The sequence below is a fragment of the Eucalyptus grandis genome, chromosome 6 (assembly GCF_016545825.1).
Source record: "Eucalyptus grandis isolate ANBG69807.140 chromosome 6, ASM1654582v1, whole genome shotgun sequence".
Lineage (NCBI taxonomy): Eukaryota > Viridiplantae > Streptophyta > Magnoliopsida > Myrtales > Myrtaceae > Eucalyptus > Eucalyptus grandis.
In genome coordinates, this window is record NC_052617.1 from 33,740,404 (window position 1) to 33,758,202 (window position 17,799).

Below are 17,799 nucleotides of genomic sequence, written 5' to 3' on the forward strand. Positions count from 1 at the left end.
ATTGACAAAACATGAAAAGATGTAGAATTTAATTGATAAAATTACAAAGTTTTAGAAATAAATTAATTAAAATATATATTATTTTTAGATAACCGGGTGCTTGTTTGGAAGTCACGAATCAAGTTTAAACGGAAGCATATATTTATACATTTACCGGAAGTCATATCAAGATATCAGATTAAGTAGCAATTGCTTTAAGGTCAAGACCCATTCATTACGCCCAGATTGCTCAATGAGATATCAACTTCGTCTGTATTCCATCACGTGTTCCATCGCACGATGCACATAAATACGCCCCAGCCCAAGTTCCGAAGAGTGCACTATTAGAATAACAATGGATGCAGCAGGAGTATAATTATATCACTAACCACCACCACCACCACCACCACTTAGTGTCCAATGTCTATACTGGAAATTTCTGTCAACGTGTTATAATTTACTCTTTTGAGAGCAGGTGGCTCTTCCAGTCTGCATCTTCTGCATCTTTTGCATCTTTTGAATCTTCCTAATAGCCAGTTTGAGCCATCGAAGAGGGTACCACACACTCCTGTTCGTCCCACCAATGACTTCATACCTATACCCGCGACGATACGAGAATACATCCGGTCGCAGTTCCGTCATCCATAATGACCATTTAATATCTTCCATTGTAGAGGTGGACCAAAAGAAAAACCACCTTAACCAAACTGAACAAGCCAATTCAAGGCGGTTTCCAGAAATATCGATTCGGTTCTTAATTTCATGTGTAAAATCACCCATTGAGACCACTCAAACCAGACTGATTTTTTTTTTAATTTCTTTCAAATATGTAAAAACCAATAAGCCCTAATTTATGTTCTGTTGAAATAGCTTCTGATCATTGAATTAGAATATGGTCCCAAAAACACCAAAACCTATCGATGATGTAAAAGTCACTTCGCTGCCTCGTGATGAATTTTGCCTGTAGCGGGAGGAGATGGTGCATGCTAGCATCACATGAGCTTCCCTAGCATTTCCGTCTGGTGTACAGAGGCAAGAAAAGAAAGAGACAGGACTCCTGCAATAGCAATAACTATAAAGACTACCGAGTCAAAACAAAATGACATGCATGTAGGGAGATAGAGTTAAGGTGTGTGCCCATTTTTTTTGAGAAAAATAATAAGAATTTTACCCGTGGAAAATACAACGAGAGATTATAACGATAAATCAAAAAAAAAAAAGAAAAAACATGCATCGATTTCCAATTCCTAGGTGAAGACCAAATAATCCTAAAACCGATCATTTCTACTGCATTATATATTGTCTGCGAAGGCCGTCGGGTCGGATTTAAAATAGCACTATCCCATTGGAAAAAAGTTGACAAAATTTTTTGTGGGGCCTTTTCATTTAATCTTCCCATGGATCCATACTTATTTCAGTCAAAGATCCACCCTCGCCGGCGAAGGTTACTGAATGCTTTGATTTCTACTATTGGCAGGGGAACGGGCCTTCCCCAGGCAGCGTCAAAAAAAAACGTCGCAGTCTTCATCTACCGGGAAATTAAATGCCTTGACCATCTTCTCTCTCTCTGGAAAAAAAAAAAAAAAACAAAGCCGATGGGATGGGGATGGGGATGGGGATGGGGATGTGACCCCGATGTAATTGCACTCCTTAATTGCCTTCGTCCCGCAGCTTCGCGAACGAGGGACTCGTGTCTTGCGTCTGTTCTCCCGTTAGTATAAATGACCCTCCTTCTAGGACCTTTTGGAGATTAATTTGAGTTTAAAGATGTAAAAAATTCACGTCTTTCGATTTCGAATTCGGAGGGTTACTTACGTCTTCGATTCGTCTTGTTGAGAAGGTGTTAGGTGTCGTGTCAAGGATCATCGGGATTAGTGATTAAGATTGATTTAGTTAACTAATTACCTAAGTAAAAAAGCTCATTTTGCCTAACCCCCTCGTCTTTAGAAAATATGATGTTGTCCCGTCTAGTGGGTACCTGCTCTACTACTTTGCCTTGGGTGGGGAAATCTCATCCTGCTCATGGGAGGGAGAGCTAGGAAGGGGGACTAATCTGAGGAATGATTTAAGGTGCGTAGGATCATTATTTTATTTTTATTTTAGAATTATTTTTCTATTCTAGACTTGTTTCTGAAATAAAAGTCATTTGGTAAAATTATTTCAATTTTTTTATTTCTAAAAAAGATTTTTACCCCAGAAATTAAAGGTAAAACTTTTTTACTTATTTTTTCTAGAACATAAACCAAAAATAATAAAATTTCTCATCATTCGTCCTCGGTACTAACCAATTGCCCATCTGTCATCACCAACCATCGTCTATCGTCTGTCCCGGTTGTCCATCAACCGCCACCGTCACCGCCTATCAGCCGCCATTCGCTGCTGCCGATCGCCAACCGTTGTCCACCTGTCACCATTGTCACGACCTCTTTTTTCCGTCCGGGGGAAAAGGAAGAAGGTTTAGGGGTATTTGCCTAAAGAGGCGGACCAATGGCCCTAAATTAGACACAGGCTCTCCCAAGCTCATACCTCGCGCGACGTTGGATTTTTTTTTTTTTTTTAGTTCTTAACAACCTAAATATTTTTAGGAGTCGCCACTAGCCTATTGGGGTCGGCTAGAAACCAATCGAGACACGGGAGTGTTGTTACGATTCCTACGCAACCAGAGATTTCTAGGAACGGGGACTTGTTTACGCTAATGTTTCTATTAACGCCCTTGCGGTACCACTAACTTAAAAGGTTGTTCATCTAAATGGCCACACAATCTTGATTACCAATTATAATCTTTATAAAACCGCTAAGCGTCCATGCAAATATTTTTGTAGGTTTGTTTTCCTTAATGTCTAAACTAATCCTAACATAATTTAGAAGATAAATTTACACTCAAATTAATGAAAAGCGGTGCGCAAGTAAATATTTAAGAAATTGAAATGACTTGAAAGTAATGCGGAAAAGAAAGACCCGATACAAGTCGGGCAAATAATATTACATGGCCTTGTTATCACGCCCGGGACGGGACCCCGTGAGCGAAATGGAAATATAAATATGCATGAAATTACTCTAGATGCATGAAATAACTCTAAATAATTTTAATCTACACAAAATAGATTATTTACAAAAATGGTTATAAAATACCAAAATATCATTAAATTAAGAAAATGACCTTTTAAAAAAGAAAACTTTCCTAGATGTCATCTTTGCCTTAATTTGATGTCATCCATCATTTTATAATTTTTTTGAAATTTTCATTTTTATTATTTTATTATTTTTATTTAAAATTAATTCCCTAAACCGATATATGCCGATTTACACTAATTTAGGACTACCCAGCACATGAATATAACAAGAACCAAGCTCAAATCGACCGTTTCAAGATCGAAACTTGGTTTGCGCATTTCGTCAAACATTTGGCGTGCATCAAATCATCCCAAACCAGCTTCCTCGGGCCATGTTTGCGGCCTTCAATCTCAACGCATGAGCAATATTATGTGGAACTAAAACATCAAGGTTAAACTATCACATGCAAGGAGTAAGATTAGATAGAAATCACAGCTTAAAACACACGAAAACCAAGCTGGAATCGGCCTCAAATATGTGGGTTGAGCTGATTTTGAAATCTGGGTTTGAACCAAAGTCAAGTAAACAGGTTGCATGCCCATATTCAAGCCTCAACACTCATCGTATACGAGATTTAAAGGAAACATTACTTGATCCGAGTAAAAGTAGGTAACATGATCTTTCAAATGCAATAAACATCACAGAGAATGACCCACCGAACAACATCAAAACGACCTCTCCAAGAAGCACACATGCAACACTCTTGACACTTAGAAAAATTTCAACCTCAGAAATCAGTTTTCCGGGCTGGTTTCCCTCTTGATTTTCATGATCAAAACATACTCAAAATCGAAAATACGTACATCTAGGATGCTTACCTTACTTCCTAGTTTCCTTTTCAAGTGGTTCTTGGCCAAGGAAACCGAGAAATTGTCCTCTGGAAGCACGTGGAAGTTGGCTTCTTCAACTGGAAATGAGATCTGCAGAAAAGAAGAACTGACAACGAAGGTTTTTGTTGACCTCTAAAATTAGACTTTAAGACGTCTTTTGTTGGAAAAATTGACACCAACCCAAACTATATGTATTGTAGCTTGGGTTAGAAGTCAATATTTTTCTCATTTGTTTCTCAACTTTCTCAAAAACACTGCCTTTTTCCCACTCGTGACCAACTGGGCTCAACACTTAGAAAAATTTTCAGTGTTTCCTGGCCCGCCTAGAGGGTGTTTTCGGGGGACTTTAGGAGGCCTTCCCGATCTCCATTTAGGACGTGCGACCTATGGATGGAAATATATTTGAGTGAAGTTTCACTCTCTAGTTGAAGGTTTTGGCTAATTTTGGCCGAAGGGTTGTGAAAATCTCACTTTTCTCTCAAAGGTTGATCTGGAATTTTCTGGGTTTTTCCTCTGGAGTTGCTTCTGAGGGCCTCTTTGGGGGACGATTCCGAGCTCTCCTCCCTCCCTCTCGTCTCCTCTCTCTCTTCCCTCGAAAGACCTTTCTTTAGTGATATTATCCCCCGAATTAAGGGATTTTTGGTCAGCCTTTTGTCCACCTACCAAGCCTATCAACAGGGCTACTTCACCTACTCTTCAGACTTAGCCAATTTTTTAAGTTCTGCAGCTGTTGAGTGTGCGGACTTTGCTGCGAATTTCCGGTGTTGTCAGAAGCTTATCCCTGGCCAATTTTCGTCCAATTGCACTGCTATATACGGTATTCCATCACGTGCAAAGATCGGGCTGGTTGGGCAGCTGAGGAGGATATGGTGGGGCCACCAAATTGCTTACTCAGCAACTCCGGATTAAGACCAACTCGTGGACTGAGTTTTGGCTGCTGATTTGAGTGCTTTAATACACTATTTGGCCGCGGTTTCTGATCAATTGGCAACCTCGTGTATAGTAGCTTAATATCTTGACCATTTTTCGCAATTGTGCCCACCCAATTTTGCAAAAAAGACCCTCAAAGTTGGCCATTTTCTTATCCGAAAATACCAAATTCAATACAAATGTGGTCTTTTTGGCTCAATTTGATTGATTCTACTTGGCCAAATTCAATTTCAACTTAATTGATGACCAAGATAATGATTTAAGGGCTCGGGCGCAAATTTTACAAAATTTGCGAATTGGTCCCTCGACTTTTGGAAATTGCATTTTGGCCCCAACTTATCATTTGGATTCCAATCTGACCTCCTAGGCTTGGTTAGTCACATTTAGATCGTTGGCCCCAACTTGCTCTCTCTTTTTTTTTTTTTTTTTTTTTTTTTTTTTCGATTTCTTTTTTTCTTTTTTTTTAAATTATTATTTTTTATAGGAAAAACATCTTTCATTTAAAACACGATATTAAACACCTAGATAATCTATATGCTGGAATGAAATATTTTTGGGCAAAAATTAGGTGTCAACAGCTGCCCCTCTTTGGAAGGAAGCTCGAAGAGGTTTCTTTCAAAGATAAGGTGACGCCTAATTTTTTTGTTTTTTGTTTTTTTGTTTTTTTGTTTTTTTTTTTTTTTTTGTAATTGTAAAATGAAAATGCAAGTAAGCTTAATGTAAAGAGCATGATCTAGGGATGTACTTGTGAACAATTTGAAAATTGTGGTTTAAGGATATACCCACAAACCTTGTGGTTTAAGGCAGTCCCACGAACCTTGTGGTTTAAGGCAGATCCACTAACCGTGTGGTTTAAGGCAGTCCCACTAACCGTGTGGTTTAAGGCACTCCCACTAACCGTGTGGTTTAAGGCAATCCCACTAACCATGTGGTTTTAAGGCAATCCCACTAACCTTGTGGTTTAAGGCAGTCCCACTAACCGTGTGGTTTAAGGCAATCCCACTAACCTTGTGGTTTAAGGCAGTCCCACTAACCGTGTGGTTTTAAGGCAATCCCACTAACCGTGTGGTTTAAGGCAATCCCACTAACCTTGTGGTTTAAGGCAGTCCCACTAACCTTGTGGTTTAAGGCAGTCCCACTAACCGTGTGGTTTTAAGGCAATCCCACTAACCTTGTGGTTTAAGGCAATCCCACTAACCGTGTGGTTTAAGGCAATCCCACTAACCATGTAAATTGTATGATTTTAGGATGACCAAGAAACTCTTGAAAATGCATGGTTTAAGGCTAACCCATAAACCCTTTGAAATTATGTCTTGAAAATGCATGGTTTGAGGCTAACTTGTGAACCTTTTGGAATTATATGGTTTAAGGATAACCAAAAACCTCTTGAAAGTGCATGGTTTAAGACTAACCTATGAACCCTTTGGAATTGCATGGTTTAAGGGTAATCAAGAATCTCTTGAAAATGCATGATTTAAGGCTAATCCAAGAACCCTTTAAAATTACATGGTTTAAGGATAACTTATAAACCCTTTGAAATTGCAAGGTTTAAGGATAACCAAGAACCTTTTGAAAATGCATGATTTAAGGCTAATCCAAGAACCCTTTAAAATTGCATGGTTTAAGGATAACCAAGAACCTCTTGAAAATGCACGGTTTAAGGATAACTCATAAACCCTTTGAAATGCAAGGTTTAAGGATAACCAAGAACCTTTTGAAAATGCATGATTTAAGGCTAATCCAAGAACCCTTTAAAATTGCATGGTTTAAGGATAACCAAGAACCTCTTGAAAATGCATGGTTTAAGGATAACTCATAAACCCTTTGAAATTGCAAGGTTTAAGGGTAACCAAGAACCTTTTGAAAATGCACGGTTTAAGGATAACTCATAAACCCTTTGAAATTGCAAGGTTTAAGGATAACCAAGAACCTTTTGAAAATGCATGGTTTAAGGCTAACCCATGAATCCTTTGAAACTGCATGGTTTAAGGGTAACCAAGAACCTTTTGAAAGTGCATGGTTTAAGGCTAACCAATGAACCTTTTGGAATTGTGTTTTGAAAATGCATGGTTTAATGTTGACCCATGAACTCTTTGAAATTGCATGGTTTAAAGGTAACCAAGAACTCCTGAAGGTGCATGGTTTAAGGCTAACCCACTAACCTTGTGAATTTCAAGGTTTAAGGATAACCAAGAACCTCTTAAAAATGCATGGTTTAAGGCTAACCCATGAACCCTTTGAAATTGTAAGGTTTAAGGATAACCAAGAACCTTTTGAAAATGCATGGTTTAAGGCTAACCCATGAACCCTTTGAATTGCAAGGTTTAAGAATAACCAAGAACCTCTTGAAAATGCATGGTTTAAGGCTAACCCATAAACCCTTTGAAATTGCAAGGTTTAAGGATAACCAAGAACCTTTTGAAAATTGCATGGTTTAAGGCTAACCCATGAACCGTGTGAGATTGCAAGGTTTAAGGATAACCAAGAACCCTTTGAAAATGCATGGTTTAAGGCTAACCCATAAACCCTTTGAAATTGTGTGGTTTCACTGGAGGAACCTGTCATTCGAGAATATTCTGAAATGGATACTGCACATCAAATAGCATTCATTATAACAAGTATTCTAGTAGCGAAAGCATACTAGATGAGGTCAATTTCAACATATGTCATTAGAAACAATATCAAAAGTGTATCGGTAATGAGAAGACAATGATTGCATAAACAAATCAAACTAATTCCGACAACTTGACAAACTCGCAAAACTGTCATCACGCTCGGATGATACCATCAATCGTCAAATTCTCTTGGGAGAAAAGTCCTTGTCGAAATGACCCTGACTCATGAGAAAGGTCTGTTAAGTATGCCAAGCAAGGATCCCTAGTCAGAAAGGGCTTCTCGCATATCCTCAAGAAAATGGCTGTTTGATCCCATCTGTTCATGTGGGGAATAAACTGATCACTCAACCTCACTCTTCCAGTGCGCAAGGCTTTGAATCATTCGCAATAAGTACACATTGACCAATCAAAGAGGTCTTTTAGAAGGACCGTAGTGCGGTTTGGTCATGGTTTTAGCAATGGATAAGCATCATTGGCTATAAAATGAATTAATCAGCGATCAACATCTCCGCCAGGTTTACAAGTCAAGAAACCTTAAGATGAAATAAGACAACCTTACTCTCACTTCTTCGAGCGGCATCTTCTTTAGGAAGTCCTTATTTCCACTTTGAATCATCCCAATCTGAAGAGACTTCGGGAGTAGGTTGTAATGTTGGATTGGTGAAAGGCTCAAAAGGCTCAACACTTTTCGAAGAGGGATTTGAGAGTTGGTGATTATCATGGCATCATTACCATATCACCCATTTTTTAAAGCACTCAATGTTTAGAATTCAAATTGTCTCGAAAGTCCTTTGACTAATCATCTTAACATAATGGCTTTTGCATTTGCAATGATTTCCTTTTCAATGCAGGCATTTTTTTGCCATTTTTGCTTTCACGAGAGATATTCCTCTTGATGCAATTGTTTTCTTCCACTCTCTCTTTTTTTTTTTTTTTTGTGGGCATTGGCCTTGCTTTTACCGGGCACACTTTGCTTATTCATGCCCCTTAATTTTCACTTGACTTTTGTTCTTTCAAACTTTTTGAGCTCTTGGGACTTTCAAGATGCTTTTCATATTCTCATATAAACACCAATTGTTGGTAAATCATGTGCCCTGCCCCAATGTGGGAGATAATCACCACTCGGGTTTTAGAAATGAATAGTTAGGCTCAATATGGTTTAAGCAAAGGGTATTGGTGTTTGGGTAGAGAAATGAATGCTCTTCTTCACCTTGGGATGCTTCAAGCTTCCATAAGAATTCACTTGAAGTTACCACAAAAAGGATTTATGCAAGTGAGAGTAAAGAAACTTTTCTCATCTTCCCTCTCCAAATAATGTCAACCCAAACCTCCGTAATTGCCCCATCGTGGGGTGGTTCTTGACAGGGATATTTTGTAGAAAATTCTTCACATTAAAAGGCTCAAATAGGCTAACTATTGTCACCTGTAGTGTGTATGATTGAGGAAAGAAATGCCTCTTATCATCTTGATCTATGTACCTCTTGCGAATGAATTCATTGACCTCAAACAACACGAGCTTTCTTTTTCACTCGAATTCCAAAGTGTTTAAAGGACATGTTTGGAAATGGGTTGCCTTTCCTCATCCTAAGTGTTTCTCGCTTGGCATAAGCAACATCGCCTTTCATTTTTTGTTGAGATCATGTGGGTGGATTAACCTCCATAGAGAATTTTGATTCGAAATGAGTGATCCATTGAGTGGATGGACAATTTAAAGATAAAGAAGATTTTTGCAAACTTTGTGGAAAACTTATTTTTTTATTTTTTTTTCAATTTCCATTTCTTTTGCTCGTTTCTAGAAAAACACTAGATGTTCTTTTTTGTGATGGAAATTCTCCATTTGTTTTCTATTTGATTTTGAGAAAAAGGGTACTTACCTGTGCCTTAGTAGTCAGGCGACCCTACGAAGAACAAAAGGGAATGTGTTAGTACATGAATCCTCAAGGATCGTAAAAATGGAAACGATACAACATTACCCTTGGTCAGTTTCACCATTTGGCAGCAAACAACGGAATGAATGTACTGTTTTAAGGCTTGAAGAGACTCTCAGGTCTTTGGTCTCATTAGTTCAAGCATTTTCCTCTTTTTGCAAAAATAAGAGATGCAAAATTTTTTATTTTTATTTATTTATTTGTTTTACATGGCAACCTTGTTGCCATTTCCGAGATCGAACCCTGTACCTCTCGGACCGTTCATTCATTCCCATACCACCGGTAGAAGCGCCGGTAGTGTCTACGGGGCGCTTCTTTTTTATTTAATTGAACCGGCTCTAGAACGACATATATTTTAAGCCAACTTAGGTGACTTTGTCATGTGTTAGCTCCACATGCTTACTTTGTCGATATAGATTATGCTTAAATCAATTTCTCGATTTTGCTCCTCGAATACCAACGCTTCCTGTTAAACAAAGAAACTACGTCAAAAATGAAGTTTAGATGAGGCATTTTGGAAACGATACTGAATTACCCTCCTGCCTCTGACTTTAAATGTCTTGTGCTTCCTCTTCATGTACTTTTGCTCCTCAGGTGTTAACATTTCCTTGAAGATCTTGCTTTCAAATGGGCCATTTAGATGTTATCGAATTCACTCATTCTGAGTGGGCGTCAAAGATGAAAGGAGAGGGTACTCCTTGTTTCGATATGTGAGGGCATTGCTCCTTAGATGTTTTACTCCATTTATTCCATCAAAATGGATGGTTGGGCCTTAGCATGCCTTCTTGGTATAAGGTGTTGCTTCAGCGCTCAATGTGCACCTTTTCCTACAAGAAATGGGGCATGTTACTTATATTCCAAAATTGAATTGGACTAATTTAGGGACAATACTCCCTTTTTGTGCTGAATCAATTGACTTTGTTTCATCTTGCTTCACAGGTGGGAGCTACTCTACTTCGAGTGACTTGCCCCATTTATCAACTGCAAGTAAAAAGAGACGTAATATGTTATTTTCATTTTCGACATAATTCATTTTAAGAACGATATACTCCCTTTTACGGCATATCTGATGACTACGTTCCATCCTGTTTCCTTGGCTATGGGGACGAATTTGCTCTCATGATTGACAGCAATTCACTTGACACATATCTATTCCATTTGAGTCTTTCCCTTTTTAGAAGTCGGGTGACTCAGGCATTGCGTGCCCTTGATTCATTTTGTGGCCATTTGCCCCAATTAAAATTTCCTACACATATGGAAACAATGTATTATTTCCACTCTTAGGTACATTAAGTTTAGGAACGAAGTACACCCTTTTTCAAAGCCGGGCAATTCAGCATCTCATTGTAGCTTCGTTGAAGAAGGCAAGACATTGTCCTTATGGTCAAATGCATGCCACACTAGGTTAGATAACTTGTCCATATGCAGCTCCATCATGTTGGATTGATGAATCTCTGTTTCATTTGAGCCCTTCATGCTTTACTCAATTTCCCGCATACCCCTTTTAGGCTAGGTGATTTTTCGCCATTTTTGCCGCGTCAATGCATTTCCGACTTCACAACCTGTAAGCATGGGTGGCTATGTCAATTTATGAATAAGTTGTTTTGACTTTTGGAACGAACACACCCTTTTCTTTTAGAGATCGTGTGATTCTGGACCAGGTTGTCCTTCCCATGTAGTCTTGTTGCTTGCCAGTAATTTGCCTCACTAAAATCTGCACAAAGTGCAAGGACAAGTCATTCCTAAAATAAATCGAATTTAACTTGAAACGATTACCACCTTTTATTTTAGGGCAATGTTTGATGACCGATGCTTGCTTGTGTACATCTACATCTTGAAGTGTTGTCTTGCGAACCACCAATAATCATCTCCACACAGGATTGGATGCCAAGAAACCATTGGAAGTGTAGAGATTACAGATGCTTCTTGTTCACAACCAACGAAGTAGTTTGATGCCAAAGAATGTCTACAAATTTCTTCTTCCACGAAGAATGTCAAATTAATATGAGGTCATCCAGGATGTGGAACTTCATTAGACTAGTAGATTTGTGATCTTCGAGGCCTTGATGATTCTTTTCACACTTAATCACAATGTTTGAATTCATATGTTGCGAAAATATTCAAGTAGTTCATGGCTCAACCAAATATGTCCATAAATGAACATGAATTGGTGCATCTCATGACTTGCTTTGTTAGAGAAAGGCCCGCGCTTTTGTCAATCTTGAACAAAACGTCATTTTGCCTGTTTGTCAAAAATGGATGACTGAGTTAGTTGTTGTGCAAGAAATCCCTATTGGAACGATTACAACCTTACCCCCTCAAAGCATCGTTCTACGGATCAACCTGCAAAAGCGATTAAGTGAAGAGATAAAGTATTACGCAAGTTCTTCTTGAAACTCATTTTCACACATTTTGAAGCTAAGGCATAAAACTCAGCCTAGAGGGTCCGTTTGAAACACTTCAAGTGTTTTAAAGAATATAACTTTTATTAACTCTAATTTCATTATTAAAAAATGTGAGTTGTATGATTTACAAAAGCATTTGATTGGGTTCACAATCAAAACTCAAAACGCAAAACACGATTCCTAATAGGAATAATGACAAGGATAAAGTACAAGAAGCTCTTTCGTAGAGGAGCATAATAAGCACAATTCTCGTCCTAGCTTTAAAGTCCACTTTTGGCATGGCCAAGCAAGAGGAGTTCAAGGAATGGTTGTCACGCATGACCTGCGAAAGGAAGATAATGTCAAGTATATGAATGAAAAATTGATCTTTCAATAAAGCCGCCTCTTACAATGAAATCAAGGCGACGATACCTTCTTCGTAGTATCCACTTACGAAAATTTGGTATTTCATCAAGATTTTATTAGTAAAAGGAGATTTCATTAAAAGATCGATCCACGGCTATCAATTGAATGCCCACTCTGTTCCAAAAGTTTCATACACAAATGGGACATTGATTTTGAAAGATTAATTTGTAATTTCACTCATGCAAAGGTGAGGTGATTTTTATTTTGAGAAATCAATACACAAAATGTGATTTGAATTTTAATTTCGGAATGTGACCAAGAAAGAATTTTATTGAAAATTTGATTTTAATTCTATGCCCCAAAATGTAATCTTGACTTGGAAGAATTTCTATACAAAATGTGACTTTGAGTTCACAATTGAAAACAAAAACATTTGTTTTATGGGGTTAGATCAAAGGTATTTGAAATGTTTATTTATTAAGAGTGAGAGCCAAGCCTATATTGCTAAGGGCATTCCATTGATTTCTGCGAATCTCAAAAAATGAAAATTTCAATCCGAAGTGAGCAAGTAGATGGAGAAATCATACTTACAGTGGGTGAAGAGACATTTTTTTTCAATCACATATACATGCGGATGTAAACTTGTGAGGTTTGACGCATAATGGTGGAATTCTAGAGGCTTAAAGTCCCCATTTTGATTAGATCAAAAGAGTTTTCCCCACTCCGCGCTTACGTCGGACAGTTCTCTTTATCATTAATCAAAATGAGCGGGATCAAAAGTGGATAACCATGGGTCATTCCCCACACGGGTTCCATCTTTTGGCACCTTCTATGGGCTTCCTAATGCGATCGGGGTTTTAGATCGCGGGTTGTGTGTGTAAATGTGTAGTGCTAAGATAAGTATAAAGGCACACACATCGATTGATATCAAACAACACTTCAATTTCATCCATATAGGCATACATTCCTACGCCTCCCTACAAAAGAGATGGGTTAACAAACACTCCACCCCTTATTACTCCAAACCTACAAAAACATTTAACACATTGTTAGCGGGCTAACCTTGTTTTCCACGCGACTTTGACATGCGCTATTAAATGAAGACCATGTTAGTGAACAACCAACCAAGTTATTACGGCCTAAGTCCTCTAAGGTTTGCAACCAAGTCCCCAGCGGAGTCGCCAAGCTGTCACGACCTCTTTTTTCCGTCCGGGGGAAAAGGAAGAAGGTTTAGGGGTATTTGCCTAAAGAGGCGGACCAATGGCCCTAAATTAGACACAGGCTCTCCCAAGCCCATACCTCGCGCGACGTTGGATTTTTTTTTTTTTTTTTTTAGTTCTTAACAACCTAAATATTTTTAGGAGTCGCCACTAGCCTATTGGGGTCGGCTAGAAACCAATCGAGACACGGGAGTGTTGTTACGATTCCTACGCAACCAGAGATTTCTAGGAACGGGGACTTGTTTACGCTAATGTTTCTATTAACGCCCTTGCGGTACCACTAACTTAAAGGTTGTTCATCTAAATGGCCACACAATCTTGATTACCAATTATAATCTTTATAAAACCGCTAAGCGTCCATGCAAATATTTTTGTAGGTTTGTTTTCCTTAATGTCTAAACTAATCCTAACATAATTTAGAAGATAAATTTACACTCAAATTAATGAAAAGCGGTGCGCAAGTAAATATTTAAGAAATTGAAATGACTTGAAAGTAATGCGGAAAAGAAAGACCCGATACAAGTCGGGCAAATAATATTACATGGCCTTGTTATCACGCCCGGGACAGGACCCCGTGAGCGAAATGGAAATATAAATATGCATGAAATTACTCTAGATGCATGAAATAACTCTAAATAATTTTAATCTACACAAAATAGATTATTTACAAAAATGGTTATAAAATACCAAAATATCATTAAATTAAGAAAATGACCTTTTAAAAAAGAAAACTTTCCTAGATGTCATCTTTGCCTTAATTTGATGTCATCCATCATTTTTATAATTTTTTTGAAATTTTCATTTTATTATTTTATTATTTTTATTTAAAATTAATTCCCTAAACCGATATATGCCGATTTACACTAATTTAGGACTACCCAGCACATGAATATAACAAGAACCAAGCTCAAATCGACCGTTTCAAGATCGAAACTTGGTTTGCGCATTTCGTCAAACATTTGGCGTGCATCAAATCATCCCAAACCAGCTTCCTCGGGCCATGTTTGCGGCCTTCAATCTCAACGCATGAGCAATATTATGTGGAACTAAAACATCAAGGTTAAACTATCACATGCAAGGAGTAAGATTAGATAGAAATCACAGCTTAAAACACACGAAAACCAAGCTGGAATCGGCCTCAAATATGTGGGTTGAGCTGATTTTGAAATCTGGGTTTGAACCAAAGTCAAGTAAACAGGTTGCATGCCCATATTCAAGCCTCAACACTCATCGTATACGAGATTTAAAGGAAACATTACTTGATCCGAGTAAAAGTAGGTAACATGATCTTTCAAATGCAATAAACATCACAGAGAATGACCCACCGAACAACATCAAAACGACCTCTCCAAGAAGCACACATGCAACACTCTTGACACTTAGAAAAATTTCAACCTCAGAAATCAGTTTTCCGGGCTGGTTTCCCTCTTGATTTTCATGATCAAAACATACTCAAAATCGAAAATACGTACATCTAGGATGCTTACCTTACTTCCTAGTTTCCTTTTCAAGTGGTTCTTGGCCAAGGAAACCGAGAAATTGTCCTCTGGAAGCACGTGGAAGTTGGCTTCTTCAACTGGAAATGAGATCTGCAGAAAAGAAGAACTGACAACGAAGGTTTTTGTTGACCTCTAAAATTAGACTTTAAGACGTCTTTTGTTGGAAAAATTGACACCAACCCAAACTATATGTATTGTAGCTTGGGTTAGAAGTCAATATTTTTCTCATTTGTTTCTCAACTTTCTCAAAAACACTGCCTTTTTCCCACTCGTGACCAACTGGGCTCAACACTTAGAAAAATTTTCAGTGTTTCCTGGCCCGCCTAGAGGGTGTTTTTCGGGGGACTTTAGGAGGCCTTCCCGATCTCCATTTAGGACGTGCGACCTATGGATGGAAATATATTTGAGTGAAGTTTCACTCTCTAGTTGAAGGTTTTGGCTAATTTTGGCCGAAGGGTTGTGAAAATCTCACTTTTCTCTCAAAAGGTTGATCTGGAATTTTCTGGGTTTTTCCTCTGGAGTTGCTTCTGAGGGCCTCTTTGGGGGACGATTCCGAGCTCTCCTCCCTCCCTCTCGTCTCCTCTCTCTCTTCCCTCGAAAGACCTTTCTTTAGTGATATTATCCCCCGAATTAAGGGATTTTTGGTCAGCCTTTTGTCCACCTACCAAGCCTATCAACAGGGCTACTTCACCTACTCTTCAGACTTAGCCAATTTTTTAAGTTCTGCAGCTGTTGAGTGTGCGGACTTTGCTGCGAATTTCCGGTGTTGTCAGAAGCTTATCCCTGGCCAATTTTCGTCCAATTGCACTGCTATATACGGTATTCCATCACGTGCAAAGATCGGGCTGGTTGGGCAGCTGAGGAGGATATGGTGGGGCCACCAAATTGCTTACTCAGCAACTCCGGATTAAGACCAACTCGTGGACTGAGTTTTGGCTGCTGATTTGAGTGCTTTAATACACTATTTGGCCGCGGTTTCTGATCAATTGGCAACCTCGTGTATAGTAGCTTAATATCTTGACCATTTTTCGCAATTGTGCCCACCCAATTTTGCAAAAAAGACCCTCAAAGTTGGCCATTTTCTTATCCGAAAATACCAAATTCAATACAAATGTGGTCTTTTTGGCTCAATTTGATTGATTCTACTTGGCCAAATTCAATTTCAACTTAATTGATGACCAAGATAATGATTTAAGGGCTCGGGCGCAAATTTTACAAAATTTGCGAATTGGTCCCTCGACTTTTGGAAATTGCATTTTGGCCCCAACTTATCATTTGGATTCCAATCTGACCTCCTAGGCTTGGTTAGTCACATTTAGATCGTTGGCCCCAACTTGCTCTCTCTTTTTTTTTTTTTTTTTTTTTTTTTTTTCGATTTCTTTTTTTCTTTTTTAAATTATTATTTTTTTTATAGGAAAAACATCTTTCATTTAAAACACGATATTAAACACCTAGATAATCTATATGCTGGAATGAAATATTTTTGGGCAAAAATTAGGTGTCAACAGCTGCCCTCTTTGGAAGGAAGCTCGAAGAGGTTTCTTTCAAAGATAAGGTGACGCCTAATTTTTTGTTTTTTTTTTTTTTGTTTTTTTTTTTTTTGTTTTTGTAATTGTAAAATGAAAATGCAAGTAAGCTTAATGTAAAGAGCATGATCTAGGGATGTACTTGTGAACAATTTGAAAATTGTGGTTTAAGGATATACCCACAAACCTTGTGGTTTAAGGCAAGTCCACGAACCTTGTGGTTTAAGGCGAGATCCACTAACCGTGTGGTTTAAGGCAGTCCCACTAACCGTGTGGTTTAAGGCACTCCCACTAACCGTGTGGTTTAAGGCAATCCCACTAACCATGTGGTTTTAAGGCAATCCCACTAACCTTGTGGTTTAAAGTGGTCACACTAACCATGTGGCTTAAGTGTGTGGTTTAAGGCAATCCCACTAACCTTGTGGTTTAAGGGCGGTCCACACTAACCTGTGGTTTTAAGGCAATCCCACTAACCGTGTGGTTTAAGGCAATCCCACTAACCTTGTGGTTTAAGGCAGTCCCACTAACCTTGTGGTTTAAGGCAGTCCCACTAACCGTGTGGTTTAAGGCAATCCCACTAACCTTGTGGTTTAAGGCAATCCCACTAACCGTGTGGTTTAAGGCAATCCCACTAACCATGTAAATTGTATGATTTTAGGATGACCAAGAAACTCTTGAAAATGCATGGTTTAAGGCTAACCCATAAACCCTTTGAAATTATGTCTTGAAAATGCATGGTTTGAGGCTAACTTGTGAACCTTTTGGAATTATATGGTTTAAGGATAACCAAAAACCTCTTGAAAGTGCATGGTTTAAGACTAACCTATGAACCCTTTGGTTGCATGGTTTAAGGGTAATCAAGAATCTCTTGAAAATGCATGATTTAAGGCTAATCCAAGAACCCTTTAAAATTACATGGTTTAAGGATAACTTATAAACCCTTTGAAATTGCAAGGTTTAAGGATAACCAAGAACCTTTTGAAAATGCATGATTTAAGGCTAATCCAAGAACCCTTTAAAATTGCATGGTTTAAGGATAACCAAGAACCTCTTGAAAATGCACGGTTTAAGGATAACTCATAAACCCTTTGAAATGCAAGGTTTAAGGATAACCAAGAACCTTTTGAAAATGCATGATTTAAAAGGCTAATCCAAGAACCCTTTAAAATTGCATGGTTTAAGGATAACCAAGAACCTCTTGAAAATGCATGGTTTAAGGATAACTCATAAACCCTTTGAAATTGCAAGGTTTAAGGGTAACCAAGAACCTTTTGAAAATGCACGGTTTAAGGATAACTCATAAACCCTTTGAAATTGCAAGGTTTAAGGATAACCAAGAACCTTTTGAAAATGCATGGTTTAAGGCTAACCCATGAATCCTTTGAAACTGCATGGTTTAAGGGTAACC